The sequence below is a fragment of the Puntigrus tetrazona genome, chromosome 3 (assembly GCF_018831695.1).
Source record: "Puntigrus tetrazona isolate hp1 chromosome 3, ASM1883169v1, whole genome shotgun sequence".
NCBI classification, from domain to species: Eukaryota; Metazoa; Chordata; class Actinopteri; order Cypriniformes; family Cyprinidae; genus Puntigrus; species Puntigrus tetrazona.
The window spans coordinates 21412244-21429607 of record NC_056701.1 but is presented as its reverse complement, the minus strand read 5'-3'; the positions used below and the strand labels follow the sequence as shown (position 1 = coordinate 21429607).

The 17364-nt window shown below is 38.5% G+C and overlaps 2 pseudogenes; both read left to right on the top strand.

Annotated features, from left to right (window-relative positions):
* Positions 1 to 2883: 2883 nt before the first annotated feature.
* Positions 2884 to 16193, top strand: LOC122337079 (annotated as a pseudogene).
* Positions 2908 to 17364, top strand: part of LOC122337841 — a 131022-nt pseudogene continuing 116565 nt past the window's right edge.

Here is a 17364-nt window from a genome sequence, read left to right as displayed (position 1 = left end):
ACATTTCAGTTCAAGGTCACTTCACTACTATTACAACATTTTAATTGTCCCTGCATTGATTTTTATGATGTCGCTTGTAGTTTATCGTACAAAGCAGCATAATGAGTGAGCATTTTTCTGTCTGTCTTAGCTGTCTTCTCTGCTTTTATTACTTTATTCATAATTTTAATATTAATTTGTGTTAGATAAACAGAAAGACACCTATGTACACTTCTATATATATATTTTGCTATGAAGTGTTTTATGCTTAAATATTATTACAATTTAAAATATTGTTTTTCTGTTTGAATACATTTTAAAAAGTAATTTGTGTGATTTTTTACTTTATTACACCAGTCTTATAATATGACAATTGGTGTTAAATAATAATTTATTATATTATGAGAAATGTTTTTGGTTTGTTTTTTAAGATGCTTAGTATCGTTGGTGTATGCTGATATATTTATTTATGATTATGATTCTTTGATACCAAAAAAGTTGAAAATAGCAATCTTGTTATTTTAACAATCTAGTTAACAATCTTCTGTAAATTCTGTAAAAGTGTCACTTTTGGTCAATGTTTTATTTTTTATTTTAACAGTAATGTATATTATTTATGCATAAAACATATTATGTTGTATTTCAAAGTTAAATGTTAAAAACGTTTGAGAGTTTGAGAGAGAGAGAGAGACATAGCATATGCTGCTGACATATCAGGGAACTATCAGGATTCTGTGAACCCCGCCCCCTTTTCGCAGAATTTGCATCATTAGCATTGACGACAACTTGCTTTATCCAGTCACCTAGTTGCACTGGTTTTTTGTTTTTTTTTTTTACTATGAATGAAGCTGAATATTTCTCTCAGATGAAAACATTTCCTCAAGGCTTGCGAGATGATCTCATGTACTGTAATTAAAACATTCACATGTGTTTTTAAGCATTATTTCTTAGTGTGAGAATTTGCTTAGCAATCATAAACTCATAAAGATCATAAACATATATATATATATATATATATATATATATATATATATATATATATATATATATATATATTCAGATTTTTATGATTTATCATCTGTTATAACTGAATATAATGTTTATGCATGTTGTTATGACTGTGAAAAATATTGAAATTGTTTTTTTTTGTTTTTTTAATAAATTCTAATATTCTTTATATAATTGGTAAATGTGAAGTTGATCATTGCTAAGCAAATTCTCACACTAAGAAATAATGCTTAAAAACACATGTGAATGTGCTTTTAATTACAGTACATGAGATCATCTCTCAGGCCTTGAGGAAATGTTTTCATCTGAGAGAAATATTCAGCTTCATTTATAGTAAAAAAAAAAACTAGTACAACTAGGTGACTGGATAAAGCAAGTTGTCATCAATGCTAATGATGCAAATTCTGTGAAAAGGGGTTGGGGTTGGGGTCACAGAATCCTGATAGTTCCCTGATATGTCAGCATCATATGTTATTAATTTATTTTTACATTTTTAGACACATTTAGTACATTTTTATTTATATAGTATGTTTTGAATATTCAACTGCATTTTGTATTTTTTTTTATTAGGTACCAGTAACTAGCAATAAAAGGCAGTAAATGTTTAAAAGTTAACTTCATGTTGACACTTTCTTTAATGAGTTCAAAAGTCCATTAGTGTAACATGTTTGTGTAACATTAGCTTTCACAAAGAGACTGGACCCTGGCAAAAAAACAAAACAAAAAAAAAACCCATTGCACTTAAAAGTGCATATCATAAATGTATAGTCATTACCCATCCCTTTTAGTTATCAGTTTTGGTAGGATATTAACCTTTGTGTCCTTTGATTGGTATATCGATTTAACTACACCAACGAGATAGGACGAGAACAGAACTTAAACTGAACGCTGTTACTAAGCTGAAATTAATCAACATTTAAAATTGACTTTCTTACATACTGAATAATAACATTATTGACTTTTGTAGAGCTGCTTTACATTAATTCAGATTTACATTAATCAGTTTAAGAATATTTAAATACTATTTATATTCAAGTAACTGATTAATTTAACAGCATTTATACTGTTTTTGACCTGTTTATTGATGTGAAGTATCTTTGAATCAACCTGCGTTTTATTAATTATAAATAAATGCAAATTGATTCGTGTTTTTGCTCTTGCGATTACTGTAATGGATTCTAATGGATATATTTTTCTTAATTGATAAACACTATAAAATAAAATAAAAATAATTGCAAATGGTATTTATCACTTGGTATAAGGCAAAGGCAACGTGCTAAAATCTTGCTATTTAGGGCTTTTCTGCATCAAAAAAGTACTTTAAAAACGGCATGGCTCAGTAAACAAGCTGACATGTAACACAAAGTGTAGCTATAAACACACCTCTTCTGTTTAAAAGACCAGTCTGTTTATTATAGCAGTGTTATAATCTAAACTTATGTATGTACAACATATCATTTTATGTTAGTTTATTATCGGAAAAAAATCCTTTGTCCTTATCAAGATGGCAGACACCCAACGCCACTTTTCACCGGAAATACATGGCAAATAATTTTGACCTTCCTTCCGGTTGGCTCCCGCCCCACGTAGCCATTTTGCGTTTCCTGGACAAAAAAGGGGGTTAGGTAGAAAGACAATCAGACACATAATAAAATTAGTCTTCAAATCATACCGAGAATCAAAAGTGCGGATGTAACTGTGCAATATGATAGGCGCGGGAGCGGGCGAGCAGGTACACCAGCCGCGGCCCGTATTCAAAGAGGAAACCTCTGGCTAGCTGGCTAACGAACCGTTAGCGAAAGAGTGAGATAAAGACTTCATAGACACTAAAGTGCTGTACGGCGTTCATAGTTATCTTATTAAACTCTTGAGCACGCTAGAAGGCGGACGTTGGTAGGAATATGGACCGTGTGTTGATTTGAAGCGTCACAGCGGACAAAAAACAGCAAACGCCACGGTTATTTGCGGAGGACGCCGGATAACCGTTTATTCACGGGGAATAAAGAACAGGATCGCGGCACGCCACGGTAAGACAGTCTGTTTTACTTCAACACTTGATTTTATTACACAATGGCGATTGCGGGGCATTTATAGCTGCACAGGATTCAGGCTTTCGTTGTTGACTGACGCTCATCTTGAGCCTGTCGCGAACTAGCCGGACATCTTCTCTCATCGCAGCATAAGCAGGGGATTGTACTAAAATCACAACTGTTACACGTTAAGGCAGTGCACGTGTCGCAAAACCTAGTGAGCGTCGGACACGATGTTTTTTGTCTCTTAAAAAACACTCCAAAATTCAGTTTTGAGACAAAGCCGGCGCGTTTCTCTATTGTTTAGTTTCCCTTTTACAGCAGAACACCGGAAACTGATTCTGCCCCATCCCTAATTAGCATTTATACAATAGTATGCAAATCTTCGCACTTTTTTAAAGCTCTTGACAATCCATTCAGCCCAGAGGCCAACAAAAGTGCTGCACACCACACAAAGTCCACAGGAAAGGTTTTAGTGGCGTGAAAGGTGTGCTTCAACTACACATTATAGACTTAAGTGCACTCAGTGGATGGAGGAACATTACTGGGCACCATTTAAGTACAATAATAGTGCATCAGGCTAAGTGTGATCAATACTTGATATTTATTGTGTAATGTTAGGAGACTGTCAAAGACCTCATCAATACTTTGTAAAGATGCACCTCTGTCTCGGTTGCTGCAAGTTTTAGATGACACACCCGGTTCCTGGAGCCTATGTGTGCGACTTGAAGATAAAAATGAGATGGGGTTTAATGGGTGTTTCGTCCAAAAATGAAAATGCTTTCATCGATTACTCACCCTAATCCAAGCCCATAAGAAGATGTAATGAAGATATGTTTTAATGAACCTGAGATATTTCACTTTAATTGAAAATCCATGCGACCTTCTGAGTCTACATCTTTGCTTTACATGATGAATAGATTTAATACATTGTTTAAATCAAGTTTGGGTCAGAAGCCTCTCAGATTTTTTTAATTAAATGTCTTCATTTTTGTCATTCAAAAATGAATGACCGGATCTGGAATGAAGTGAGGGCGAGTCAGCGATAGCAGAAATTTCATTTTTGAAACGAACTGTCCCTTAATTATACAGATTTGGAGTATGACGTTTCAGAACTACTGTTCTTAAGAGTCGTATTATGGGTTTGGAGCTGTGGGTTTCCCCTTAAGATCTTACGTGAACCTCCTTTCTTTAAAAACAGGAAATGCGAAATAGGCTTCTCCATCCCATAGACCCCACCACCCTGTAATCATGCTGTTTGAAGCAAAGGAAGTACTGGTGATCCACAGAGCTCAAATGACATGTGCTGCTCCTTGATGTATTTTCTAGTCTTCATTACAGCAACCAGAAATGACAAAAGTTTCCTATGCCACTAAAAGCTTTGAAACTCAAATGAACTTCCTTGGATTTTGCTTTCTTTCTTGCCTCCTCTGTGTGATTGAGTCACCCATCTGACTTATTGTGCAGGGGTGTCTGGTTGAAGTATTATATTCCGATCCGAGTGTCTGTTCTGGAGCTGTTTTCTCAGCTGATCGTCCCAACATGTGTTCATTGAAACGGCCATGTCTATGATAGGTCATCTGTGCTCCATTTAAAATAAGTTGGCATGAAATGAAAAATTACTTTCTGAATGCCTGTTATTGATCTTGTTGTGAACAACGTGCATGTTACAGTTATTTAAACAGGCTTGACCTTGTAGTGTTTAAAATGTTATAACGCAACTTTCTAGTGAAATCTACAGGGTTCTCTCTGGTAGCGGATGTAGGACTTTTCTAACCAATCACATGCAAGTAGCTCAAAAACAGTTAATAGAACCCACCCTAAATTTGAGTTTTTCACTAATCTGTTGCACTCAATGTCTAATTCAGTAATGTCAAAACATTTATAGCCAGTGGACATTATTTTCTTTCTTAATGCATGTTATTTCTGTTACGGTGTTGTCTTAGTAATGGATATAAGGTATAAGGAAACGACTCTCCTTTTTCTACTGATATCACAGATACCCATTTTTCAACCCCCTTCACTTCAGCCATCTGGCTCCATTGTCAGCTCCCAGTAGATCACATCAAGTCCCACCCTACTTTTCCCACTTTAATATTGTGTTTCATTCAGAAACCTGTCAGATTACAGAGCTAAAAATAGGTTTTGAACTGTCCATGTTGATTTTATGGCCCTCTTATCTCTTAAATCCAATATCTACGTGGTTTCTATTCATTTACATTTCTTTGAAAGGAAAGCTTCATGTCTAGACTCAGAATGACAGTCTATTGTTAAATCAGTTTAATATGCCAGATTGTGGTGTTTCATATTTTAATATTTGTGAGTTGATACAACAGCTCAGTGTTCATGGTTTTGTGAAATTTTATTTATTTTTTTAACAGTTCTGCCACAGACTGAAGTCAGGACTGAGTGGTACAGTGTAGAAAATGGTGTGCATTGGATTTGATTAGTGTTCTAAAAACCAGTAAAGCCAGTAAAGACATCAAGATAAGAGCAAAAGAATCTCAAAAATTGCAAGTCTCCACCTGTCTGATAAGCAAACTAATGTCTGAATGTCTTCGTAGTCTTCTACGCTTGAGTGTGTTTCATTTCAGAGTTTAGATGCGCTACTACTACCCAGCAAACATTTAGATCAGATTTCAGTATCGATCATCACCGGAGCATGGTCATCATGTGAATGGTTTCATCAGGTCAGGTTTCTGACACACATTTTCTATAAGTCATCTGAATATTTTTAATTTACCGAAGTTGCCATTTACTACAGTTTTTCTTATAGCTGTTTTTAAGAGTAACATTTAATAGGATTACAAAAGGATAATTATAGTAACAAAAACATAAAGGAAACTGCATTGACATTGCTTTTATCAATCTACCAAATTCTTTAGCCTTGCAAATTGTTAATAACATGATTATTACCTTTTTTTTAACTCCCTCACAAACATTGTACTGAACCACTCAGCCTGAAGCCTGAATACATATTTAAGTTTCCACTGTGCATAATGTGTGAATTTATTATGCAAATGAGATCAGGATGTTCTTTACATTTGTTGAAGCGTGTGTACTGTATGGATTGTGTTTAAATGTAAATTAACCAGCTCTGTGACGTGTCGAACGATGGTCTACTTTTCTTTACAATATTTGCCAATATTCAGACAACATTCGCTGACGGTGCAAGCAAACAGCATTGGATGTGTTAACATGAAGAAGATGAAAAAGAAGGAACGACACATCTGATTTTGAATCATCCAACCAGGGCAGATTACTGCATCTTCATTATTAATGCGCAGCACCGAGTCTCACAACTTCTAAGTGGGTCACAGACTTCTGAGTCTTTTATGGTGTGCTGCAGATGCCAGATTGTGGCATACATGCCAAGCCAGAGAAGAGATGAGAGGACTTCACAGGTTTAGAGTGGCATTTTGATTATTTTTCATCCTTGGTTTCATTTCAGAATTTCTTTTTAACCCAGCATTTTGATTTAAATGTTTTATTTCTTACTGAAGTCCAGTATATACCACACAATTTTTTGTCGTCTGTGTCTACTATTTTCAGCAAGGAACATGTCAGACTGCACACTTTTACTTTCTTTAACAACGTGTGTGCTGGGCCATCGGTGGTGACATAAGCATAAGCAAGTAGTGGCTAGTAAACAGCATGTCTTGTCTTTTGAAAAGCTCAAAAATTAATAACACGACAGTGGACACATCTGGATTGTGTGAAGAGGCAAAAGTTTGACCTTTTTCACTTTATCACCACAGTCTCTTGAGAAAACATTTAGAAATTCAGAAGTGTTATAGTTATAGTGGCACAAATTGAAAAATTCCACCTAACAGGACTTCTCTTTATTTCACTATGTGTGAAATGGAACCGCAGACATGATAGTGATTGTCATCCACTGTGTCACACTAAATGAGATCAAATAAAATAATTTAACCTTTACAATGTTACTGGGTCTTACAATGTTATGTTTATGCTTTGACTTGTGCTGCATTTATTTGATCAAAAATGCAGCATAATCGGTAATGCAGTAATACTGTGAAATATTCATTTTTGCAGCAAAAAAAATTACATGAGTGATTGATTAATTGGTTGAGTAATCTGATAAAATAAAAAATTGCAAATGTTGTTCCCCAAACAGTTGTACAGTGTACATTTTGACACATAAATATATCTTGGCCGTTCTCTATTTGTGACTGGTGTCATTTTGTAAATTAACTTGTAAACAGCGACTCTGACTATGCTTTTTGTTGCTCTTTTTTTCAGTCTGATTTGATGTCACATGGTGTTCTGGGGGGGAAAAAAACTTAACATCTTCGACAAACCCATTGGTTAATTTTTGTACATTGATAAGCTGTTAAGTGACTTGCATGTCGGAACAGATGTTGTCTTCAAAGGCAGTATGTCCTGATTCAAATCATTCATGCCGCAATCTACAGCCAATATCTTACTATTTAAACAATGTAGTTTCTAGTATCCTAAAGAAGATGGTGACTGGTGACTTTAAACTGGCTCTAATATTTAAACTTGCCTGTCATGATTACTTAAATTATTTATTAAATTCTCAATTAAAAAACATAATTGGCCGATAATGAGATTCAGATAAACACAATACAGTGTATTTGGCATACACAGTTACACATTCGTTTCTCTATTTTTGTGCATCCCAGGAGCCAGTCATGCCTGCCAGTGTGCGTGCTGGGACCCTGGCAAAGGACTCAGAGGTGTCTGAACTCTTCTACAGGGATGATCCTGAGAAGCTCTTTACTGATCTCCGCGAGATCGGTCATGGCAGCTTCGAGCCGTGGTACTTTGTAAGCAAGCCACGCCGATATTTGTTTTTATTGCCGTTGATGTTTGTGTAAGAGCTCGGCATGACCGTATCTTTCTTTCAGGCTCATGATGTACGCTCCAACGAAGTGGTGGCCATCAAGAAGATGTCATTCAGTGGCAAGCAGTCTAACGAGGTCAGGATCAAAATACAGTTTGGACCTCCGCGTACCAAGTCAGACTCTTTTAAAACTCGCAAATCACCCTTTACTAATGCTTGGTGTGTTGGCCCTCAGAAATGGCAGGACATCATAAAGGAGGTGAAGTTCTTGCAGAAGCTCAGACACCCCAATACCATCGAATACAAAGGGTGCTACCTCAGAGAGCACACAGCATGGGTAAGCGCGTCCGCATATGTATGTGAGTGATGTGTTTGGCATGCAAAGCTAATGTTGTCTGTCTCTCCTGTTAGCTGGGTGATGGAATACTGTCTAGGATCAGCCTCTGATCTTTTAGAGGGTGAGTAGTTCATGTTTACTGCCTCACGCCCTCCTTTCTTCACCAATAAATCTGTTATGCTCTCCTCAGCCGCCCCTGTCTGACGCTCAAGGTGTCTGTTTATATTTGCCGTGCTGTAGTTGTACCATCATCAGTTTGCATGTGCAGGTGTAAATATTGTAATCATCAGATTTCTAAGTTGTTACTTTCCCAGTGTGAAATATTTAGTCTCTTGTTTTTTTCCTACAGTGCATAAAAAGCCTCTGCAGGAGGTGGAAATAGCTGCTATTACCCACGGTGCACTTCCAGGGCCTCGCCTACCTTCACTCTCATAACATGATACACAGGTGAGACCCTTCCTGCTCTCTGTTTTTATCTTTACATCAACTCGTTTTGTTGAAGCTTCTCAGCTTGTTGTCAGTAGATTTTTTTCAGTGCATTTTTTTTTATCCTTTTCTTTTTCCAGAGATGTGAAGGCAGGTAATATTCTGCTAACTGAGCCAGGTCAGGTGAAGCTTGGAGATTTTGGCTCTGCCTCAATAGTTTCTCCTGCCAACTCTTTTGTGGGTACACCTTTACTGGTGTTGTAAATGCAGTTGATAATTTGGTTGAAGGGTTCTATAATTTGATTTAGCTTGAAGTCATCTTATAATTTTAGTCTGGGTTTGTTCCCCTAAATGAAAGTAATTAATCGCAATGAATAAATTGCGCAATGGCAAAAATAAGCTTCAAACATTTCATGGCCAAGGATAAAGTACATTACATTAAAATGATTGTAATAGAGTCATATTGATGGCCATAAATCTCGGTTTTAAACGGTCAATGTTTTGGCTATAATCTTTTTGTCCATAAATGGGCTCTGCGTGAATTGCGTAAGAGGTTGTGAATATTATAGTGTGTCTGTACAGTAGAATTAGATTTTATTTGTTTCAAAAGAGCAAAGACAGTCCTGTATAACATGATCTGTCCCCTCTCGTGTTTAGGATGGCCCCAGAAGTTATTCTAGCCATGGACGAGGGGCAGTATGACGGGAAGGTGGACGCCTGGTCTCTTGGCATCACCTGCATCGAACTAGGTTTGTGATGGTTTGAAAATGATCCGTGACGTCCCACCTCCCACTAACCTCTGAAACTTCAGGTCACGTCGAGCATTAAGAGGGTTTATTTAGGCCAGCGTGTTTCACTGCTTGCGAGTCTGTGTTGTGTCTATGTCTTTTGCTAGGGAAAGGGATTTGGGTTTTAGTGTCTAAGCTGCTTTGGGTTGTAAGCTAACTTCTACTCTTTCTCTTGGTCTCACCTCTCTTTCAGTCACCTCAATCTTCCAGCATTTTCATTTATTCACTTGCACTTCTTAGTCTCTGTCATTTCACAGTGAATTCTGATTGCCCATCCTTCACTTCATCCTCCTCTGTGTGTGTGTGTGTGTGTGTGTGTGTGTGTGTTTGCATTGGCTTTATATTTCTATTTGTCTTTTTCTCTAGCTGAAAGGAAGCCACCCTTGTTCAATATGAATGCTATGAGTGCCTTATACCACATTGCGCAAAACGAAAGCCCTGTCCTGGCGTCAAACCACTGGTGAGAACTTTGGTCTAGATTTTTTTTGTTCTTTTCAATCTCTTATCTTAACTACTTGGTTTAGTCTTTTCTGCTTTATTTGTTTTTCTGTTTTGCAATTTGTGGATGAACTTCTGTTTTATTAGCTAAATGCATATATGAAAGTGCGTGTATGTATATGTGTGTATATATGTATATGTATATGTGTGTGTGTGTGTGTAAAGAGAACTTAACTTAATACAGTTATTTATTGTCATATGATAATAAATCATCCATAATCAATATGTCCGTGCACTATGTACCTGTAATGAAAGGTAACATTCTTTTTGAGGTGAGCTGTTTGTCTTTATTCCAGCTGCTTTCTCTCTACTCAGACTCTTATATGCAATGCTTTGACTGCTTTGAGGAGGAGAAACTGGTAGAGGTCATATACTGCCGCACATGAGGTTTTGCGGATTGTCTGTTTCAGTGGCTTTCTCTCTCATTCCTAATCCAGTCTAAAAGCAGCCGTCAGATGGGGAACATTTCTATTCACACTGTATATCACTGCAGTAAAACTGCTCAATTAGCTGTCTGGAAGCCTTCATAATAAATTTCTAAATGGCTGGGCAGACAGTGCCCATTTGTTAATTGAAAAATATGGTTGATATGGAATTATTGCAGCATTATATTTTCTGTATGTCTGTCTTTTTATGTGTGTTTAACTTATGCTTTCTTGCCCCTCTCTTTATTGCAGGTCGGACTACTTCCGTAACTTTGTGGACTCTTGTCTTCAAAAGATCCTCAGGACAGGCCTCACCTCAGATGTGCTGCTCAATGTGAGTTTTGAACAGAATGAGACGCATACACTTTTTGACTCTTTTCACTCTTGTATTTATTATTCATTTCATTCACAGAGTATTTTTTCTCCTCCTTGGAACTTTTGTTCTTGCTGTCATCATTACCTAATCGCCTTGTTTGAAATAATCACAGTTCTTATGCACTTTTATATTACAGTACAATAACGAAAATTGGATGAAATGTCTTTTTACTCTTAGAGATTTCTAACTCAAACATGTTTTGAATATGAAAAGGTTTTTGGCCGTTGAGCTGTGCAAATTCAACCACTACTTCCTTGTCCATCAAAAGAGTGCTTATATCTCATCGGCATATTTTTAAGACCGCATGTAAAATTTAGAAGAATTTTGAAATAGTCAACACTACTGTATCACCTCGGAGCATTGAGGCTCAAGGATTTGTATAGTTTTTTTTAATGACTTTTAGATTACCCAAGCTGCATTTGTTTAATCAAATTACAGTAAAACAAGCAATATTGTAAAAGTTACAATTTAAAGTAACTGTTTTAAAAATAAAAATTAATTGTAAAATCAGTTTTTCTGTAACCATTACTTCAGTGTCAAATGAGCTATCAGAAATCGTTTTGAAGCTCAATTAATATTTATCAGTAATGATTGTTTAATTAATATAAAATTCACAGTAATTACATTGAAATTTTTTAAATGAAATTATAAGCAGCCCTCAGATAGGAAAATTTCTATTCGTACTGTAAATATAAAGATTGTGTAACAAAGCTCTGTGGTTCACATCATGTTTTCCCTTCACAGCACCATTTCCTATGCCGAGAGTGCCCCATTCTGTAGTGATGGATCTGATCACGCGCACCAAAGAGCTGTGCGAGCTGGACAACCTGCAGTACAGGAAGATGAAGAAGATCCTGTTTCAGGAAACTCTAAACGGCCCTGTACACAGGAAGGAGGAGAGGAGGAAGAGGTACATCCAAAGGCTTGTCAAGCATTGTCTTTGGTCCTTCTGTTCAGTTCAGCCCAGTTTCTGCTTCTTTTGTTATATTCTATACTGCAGAAAACAGGAAAAGAGCATGACATCTTTTTTCTTTTTTTTTTTTTTTAGAAGCAGAGCAGTACCTCTTGCAAACGGGCACAGTGAACAGTATGGAGAGCTCTCAGTCTGTGCCCTCTATGTCCATCAGCGCCAGCTCCCAGAGCTCCTCAGTCAACAGCCTGGCGATGGCTCTGATGACAGCGCTGAGATGGCCATGATGCAGGAGGGAGAGCAGACGGTCACGCCCAACAGCTCCATCATTCACCGCCCACTGTATGTAATTTATGACATACAGCGCGCTGCTTCTGAAACAGTCTTTCCTTGACTAATTCCTAATTGTGCATCTATCTGTTAGGGCACGTGATAATATTCGACGATCCATATCAGCCAGAGATGGAGTCTCCCTCAGCAGCCGTCCTCGGCCGCTTTCGGAGGAGGAATGCACGAAACAGAGACCATTTTGCCACTATCCGCACAGCCTCTCTTGTAAGCTTGTGACTGATCTGCCTCTCAGAGACCATTTCAGTTTTCATTATATCAGAAGTTAAGAAACATTCTTTTCTCCTCTCTCCTTTTCGTTTCTTTCCAGGTGACGCGTCAGATTCAGGAGCACGAACAGGGCTCAGCTTTGAGGGAGCAGATGTCCGGATACAAGCGCATGAGGAGGCAACACCAGAAACAGCTGCTGGCTCTGGAGAACAAACTCAAGTCTGAGATGGATGAGCATCAGCTCAGACTGGACAAAGAGCTGGAGACCCAGAGAAACAACTTTTAGCAGTGAAGCCCGACAAGTTGAGTAAGAAACATCAGGCCATCCTGGAAAAGAGGTGAGAAATGAAAGAGAAAACAATACTTAATCTTTCACTATCCCTGCTTCTGTTATGTGGAAGAATGGGAATATCATATGCTTACAAAAACTACATTTATTTGATAAAAATGCAGTAAAATATTATTACAAAATCAAAAAAGCTTCTTACTACTTTTCATGGCATTCTTTGATGGAAATGTTTGGACTTTGATTGGTTTTCATTATTTCTGATAAGAAATGTTATAATTTTATATTTGTAACAAAGTATTTTTTTTTTTTTTTTTTTTTGAAAGATTAAAGCTGCACAGACAGAAGAGAAAAAATTTCAGCAGCACATTTTGAACCAGCAGAAGAAAGAACTCAACAGCCTGCTGGATTCCCAGAAACGCCAGTACAGGCAACGAAAAGGAGCAGCTCAAGGAGGTGTGCTGTCAAAGAGTTAACTGTCCTTCTGTCTTCATGACTATAAATTCAGCGGAACTCTACTTGATGTAGCATTAAATAATAAAATGGTCAAACTCTTTTGTACCATATACATCAATACCATTAATGATAAGTAACTTACTTTTTTTGTCACTCTGAAATCCTGCACTATGGCAACAGGAGCTGAGCGAGAACCAATCTACACCGAAGCGAGAGAAGCAGGAATGGTTGGTGAGGGCCAGAAAGAGTGTCTGCAGCAGATTCAGGCTGAGGAAGAGGCTTCATTATTACGGCGACAGAGGCAGTATTATGAGTTGCAGTGCCGAGCAATATAAGAGAAAGATGCTTCTGGTGCAACACAATCTAGAGCAGGACCTGCTCAGAGAGGTTAGACAAACGCATCTATGAGCTTTTCCCTTTTTTATATTATTTTGTTTATTTATTTGCCTTCTACGTCACGCTTTTGTCTGTAATCTTTTGTTATGTCTTTATTTGTCCATGTAGGACTTAAATAAACGCTCAGACTCAGAAGGATCTCGAAAGCTATGTTGTTGAGACATCACGGAGTCCACTCAAGAGCTGGAGTTCAGGCAGCTGGGGTTGGTCCAGCGCACTCGGGCAGACCTGATCCGCACACAGCACCAGAGTGAACTGGCCAATCAGATGGAGTATAATAAGCGGGCGTGAGCAGGAACTCCATCAGAAACACGCTGTGGAGGTCCGCTGGCAACCAAGAGCTTAAAGGTGAGAGGATTGGACTAAATTGAGAGTTGACTGCTTATGTTGAGGTTTAATTTAGAACGAATTACAAAATGGACAAGAACAGATTATTTTAAAGGTGATTAATAATTACTAGAACATTGCATTAAAGAGCATACATCATCCAAATTTAACTCTAATTGCGTTCAAATGCATCCTGTTTTTTTCTAACTGGAATTGGAGCCTTCTGAATTCAGATTTTAGTGCTACGCAGAAGTCTAACGCTTTGTTTTTGTACAAAAAAAGCGTCTGCTTACCATCTAAATGACACCTTATCAAGCATGATGAATACACACCAGAGGAATAAAAGACATTTGTTTGCTTAAATGTCAGGTGTTCAAGCATGTTTCTTGCACTTTGTTCTTTCAGACAGAAAGAGCTCCAGATCAAACGTCAGTTCCAAGACACCTGTAAGATTCAGACACGACAATACAAAGCCTTGCACAACCACCTGCTGGAGACCACTCCCAAATCAGAACATAAGACTGTGCTGAAGAGACTCAAAGAGGAGCAAACACGTAAATTGGCCATCTTGGCTGAGCAGTACGACCATTCCATCAAAGACATGCTGTCCACACAGGCTGTGTGTAAAGGCAAGGAGAGACCTTTAATGTTTTGTTTCCTTTTCAGTGGTGCACAATCACAGAATGATGTGCAAAAAAAACAGAATGAGTTAATTCCATAAAACCAGTCGAGAATTTATTTTTTTTTGCCCATATTCTCAAAAAAAAAAGGCTTTATGTAATACTACTTTAACAATAATATAGTTTAATATAAAAGGCAGTAATCAAGTGCGTTTAGTAATGTTCACAATAATGTGAAGAGAAACAAAAACTGATGGCCATTAAAATTTTATTCATTTTCTTTCAAACAAATTAATTGTACAATTTTTTTTTTATTTTTCGACATGAAATTTTCTGGACTGGTTTAGAGGTTTCGCCAATTAATCCACAGTTCCTGTACCACACTGGACCTAAATCTCTTGGTTGGCTGCTTCTCTACTGATGTCCTGCCTCTTTTGTTTACTCCAACAGTTGCGATTGGATGAGACTCAGGAGGATTGAGTGCTGAGCGCTAGCATGCAGCCTGCAGCAGGAATTGAGCTGCTGAATGCTTATCAGAGCAAAATAAAGATGCACACAGACACACAACATGAGAGAGAGGTCAAGACCTGGAGCAGAGGGTGTCTATACGGAGAGCTCTCCTTGAGCAGAGGGGTAGGAGAGAGAAATGGGTTTAATGTTCCTAAATGAATTGGTTATTGTGACTTTAAAGGGTAGTGCACCAAAAATGATCATTCTTTCAGTCATTTACTCAGTGTTGTTCCAAATCTGTACAAATTAGTTTATTAAGTACATGATGACAGAATTTTTAGTTTTGGGGTGAACTGTCTTTATATTACTTACACTATCACTAGCTTTTTTTCGTTCTCCTTCTAACCTAGGATGTATTAAATTGATGAAAATAACAATCATTTTATTTAATTTTATAATGTTACAAAAGAGTCCTGCAGATATGTCATGGTTTACGCAATATACAATACTATATTTTAAGCATAGACCACTTTTCTCACTCTTTGTCTTTTGGTCACCCTTTTGTCTTCAGATCGAGGAGGAGATGTTATCCCTGCAAAATGAGCGCTCTGAGCTAATCCGGGCTCTTCTGGAGCACCAAGCTCGAGAAATTGAGTCCTTCGATTCTGAAAGCATGCGCCTGGGCTTTAGTAACATGGCTTTGAGTGGCATCCCTGCTGAGGCATACAATCAGGGTTACCCCAACCCTCCCTCATCCGGACCCGGGGGCTGGCCGTCGCGTCCCGTGCCCCGCTCAGGCAGCCAGTGGAGCCACGGTGTCCAAAACTCAGTGGCACCGCCCTCTTGGCGAAGTCAAAACAGTACAGCCGGCTTCAGCCAAGTGGAGCAAATCTCCAGCCGAGAGAGAGATCGAGAGAGGGATTTAGACGGCATGGGCGCCCGTGGCTTTCCAAGCTCTCGCTCCTCCGCCTCGTCAGCATCGTCTTCGTCCTCACACCATCACCTGCGCTACATGCCGCAGCAGTACCACCACCAGAGCACACCACACCTGTACCGTGACAGCCGAGAGAGGGAGTGGGGAGGAGGCAGCGGAGGAGGAGGAAGTGGAGGCCACCACCACCACTCCTCTTCATCCTCCTCTCATGGCCACTCGCATCACATTTCGTCCCACGCCTCTTCCCAGTCCCTTGCTCTCCTCCCTCCACCACCTCCTCCTCCGCCCATCTCCTTTTCTCTCCTCTTCTCCTCCATCCTCCTCCTCCTCCTCTTCCTCTCAGAGTGGCTACGGAGGAAGGGGGCGAGAGCTTGGCTGTGAGGGGCCCCAGCCTGATGGCTTTGAGAAACAGTCCAGGCCGCTTCGAGAACAGCCTCGGGCGGAGGTGCCCGGGTGGTCGGGCGCTGATGGAGGTTTGAGCCAGGAATCGCGGTCAGTGACGTCGCACATCTCCAACGGATCCCACCTCTCCTACTCTTAGAAGATCAGGCAGGAAGTTCAGGTTTCGGGAGAAAAGGCCTTCACGTAGCTCATTCGGGAGTCCAACTTGGAGGCGTAGTGGAGAAACAGTATTTAGATGGGCACACCTTTTACTTAAAAGAAGATAGATCTCAGGGTTTTGGGATGCGGGAGGGCTCAGGGTTTAGATCAGGAACAGGAAATATGAGAGATGTACTGTAACAGGAGCAGCTATGCTGTTGAGTGTGTAGGAGGGAAGAGATGAAAATAACATAAGTGGTGCCAATACTGTAGATTGGGGCCTCATCCTCAGCCGATTCATTTTAGTTTTATTTTTAAACTGTCAGACAGAACCATTGAATTCTGCTCTTTCATGTCCAGGGTTTTTTTTTTTTTTGCATCGTCTAAAGGTTTAAGATTTAAACATTAAAAGGCTTTTACAAGATACTATTTTATGCCTACTCCTGGATCATATTAAGCTGAATTCGTTTAGTGCAATTCAATTTATTTTTAAAGGAATAGTTTGCCAAAAATGATAAATCTGTCATTTATCTCATTCTCGTGTTGTTTCAAGCCCTTAATATTGTTTTTTTAATAGAACACAAAAATGACCAAAAACACCACAGAAGACTTTTGTTCTGCATGCAGGGTTCTCTGAGTTGTCCATCTGCTTTTTTTTTTAGCAGACTTAAATTGAGGTCTGAAAATTCATCAGAAATGGTACTTTCATACGCATCAATCTTTTACAGAACCAAACATGCTCTCTTTCTTGGAGCTGTGAACTTGCGCTATGTGGAAAAGAGTTGCATTAAAGAGGTTTTTTTTTTATTTATTCACCTGCATGTCATCCAAAATTTTTGACTATTCTTTCTCTGGAACATAGAAAATGCGGTCATGGTAACCTCAAAACAAATCTTCTATTGTGTTCCACTGAAGAAAGCAGGTTTGAAATGACAGTGTTCATTTTTAGATGAACTCTCTTTGAGCCCTTTCTCTTGTTTTATGGAAGAAAACGCAGCATACAGGTTTGAAATGACACGAGGGTGGGCGTACGATGGCAGAATTATTCATTGACTCTGTCTGATGAGTGTAACTTGATTTTGAGCCAGAGAATGAAAAAGTCCTACTTAATGTCAGTTTGGAGAGCTTAACGGGAGGAGAGCTTTGAACCAGTCGGATGCAATAGAAGGTGCCAGTAGCATGTTTCAGGGAG